Here is a 2,207-nt window from a genome sequence, read left to right as displayed (position 1 = left end):
GAAAAAGAAAGGAAAGAAAGAGAAAGGAAAGAAAACAAGAAACTTCTTCCTCTCCCTCCCTGCGCTCGCGTGAAAACCCCATTTTCATCCTTCTTCCATTTTCGTTTTCTTTGCTTCCTTTCTTCAAGAATAGAAACCCAATGCTTGGTGGGTGATAGGACAAGGAGTTCTCAACTTCACTCTTCCTCGTTGTTATGAAAAACGAAGAAAAACGGTATTAGGGATTTCAAAACCGTCAAACACAAACCTTCCCGTTTCATCTAGATCTAAGCTTCGTTTCGCAAAGAGATAGAAGGGAAAGTTGCTCACTACCACGCTACGGTGCTAGGGAACCAACTTTGGAAGCGACGTTGCGAGCGGAGATTTTACCGGATTTACTCGCGGTACCCTAATCGCGCGTTAAAGCTAACGTGAAGGTAAGGGATCCTTCCAAACTTCTAGTTTGCATTTAGAGACTTATCCGTGATTGTGTGGAAAGGAATTTGTTAGGGTTGAAGTGTTGATTTGGGGGAAAATGAATCTAAGGCTTTATAGGTAAAATCTTAGAGTTAGGTTTTGGTTTTATTGATGAACGTTTCGTGGAAAATGAATTTAAACTCATTTATGTATGATTTTGAGTAAATGAAACTTGTTGTGTTTGAGTGGTGGATTGTGTTGATTTGTGTTCGTCGTATTTGACGTGTTCTTAACTAATACTGATGAAATTTGATATGTGTATGGTTGGATTTTGTGGAGAAATGAATTGATGTGTTTTGGTATGAGTTGTGGATTGGATCTGATAATAGGTTTGAGTTGTTTTGTGTGGAATTTGAAAACCATTAGAGTTAAACGAGTATTAAGAATGGGGAATCTCTTAATGTCTACGTTTACTTAATGTTGTCGTGAAAATCGTTTAAGTTAAACGAGTATTAAGAATGAGGAATCTCTTAATGACTTGTTTACTTAATGTTTGTTTTGAAAATCGTTTAAGTTAAATGAGTATGAAGAATGGGGGAATCTCTTAATGTCTTGTTTACTTAATGTTTATTTTGAAAATCGTTTAAGTTAAATGAGTATTAAGAATGGGGAATCTCTTAATGTCTTGTTTACTTAATGTTCGTTTTGGAAATCGTTTAAGTTAAAAGGGTATTAAGAATGAGGAATCTCTTAATATTTCTGTTTACTTAATGTTTGTTTTGAAAATTGTTTAAGTTAAAAGAGTATTAAGAATGGGGAATCTCTTAATATCTGCATTTACTTAATGTTTGTCGTCAAAATTGTTAGAGTTAAACGAGTATTAAGAATGGGGAATCTCTTAATATCTGCATTTACTTAATGTTTGTCGTCAAAATTGTTAGAGTTAAACGAGTATTAAGAATGGGGAATCTCTTAATATCTGCATTTACTTAATGTTTGTCGTCAAAATTGTTAGAGTTAAACGAGTATTAAGAATGGGGAATCTCTTAATATCTGCATTTGCTTAACGATTGTTGTGGATGGAGTCAGTGTATGCTCATGCATTTCATTTTGGTAAATCGTGCTGACCCGTGATAGGTGCCACCTCGGTAAACAGTATTGACCCGTGATAGGTGGTACGTTTACGATTTACGTTTTTAGTAAATCGTGCTGACCCGTGATAAGTGGCACCTCGGTAATTGGTACTTTGGTTTGCGATAGGCGGTACAATTATGATTTACGGCCCTTCGAGGAGGGTTTTTGTTTGGAATTCCGAGTCCATGCGTTTTGGCATATACGCATCGCATTAGGGTGCTTGGCACGCGAATCGTGTTTGATTCAAGTTTATGATTGAGTATTTTGAATTTGAGTTGTCGTGGTAATTGTGTTGAAATTGCTAAGTGTTACGTATTGATTATTGTGTGTAAGTGTGATGGATTGTAAAACTATTTCGAAACTCAATTTGTCGTGGTGATCGTGTGGGAATTGCTAAGTCAGGGGCTCAGTTATTCATTCAATCGATTTCCCAATCGATTGAATTAAGCCCAGAGTTCAAATTTCACTAAAAATCTTTAGGAAATCGATTTGGAAATCGATTGGCTTAGTAGAAATTCTTATTTTGAGTTAGATAACAGATTGCTCAATTGATTTATCAAAGTCTTGGTCAGTTATGTATTACTTGATGGATTGAGAACTTTGTTTTGATTTCACTTTTATTTGGCAAGTGTTATATGAACTTTTAGCATATGGAAAACCCTTTTAAGGTGCATGCT

This window comes from Cicer arietinum, chromosome 2 (assembly GCF_000331145.2).
Source record: "Cicer arietinum cultivar CDC Frontier isolate Library 1 chromosome 2, Cicar.CDCFrontier_v2.0, whole genome shotgun sequence".
NCBI lineage: Eukaryota > Viridiplantae > Streptophyta > Magnoliopsida > Fabales > Fabaceae > Cicer > Cicer arietinum.
This window is presented reverse-complemented; position numbering follows the sequence as displayed.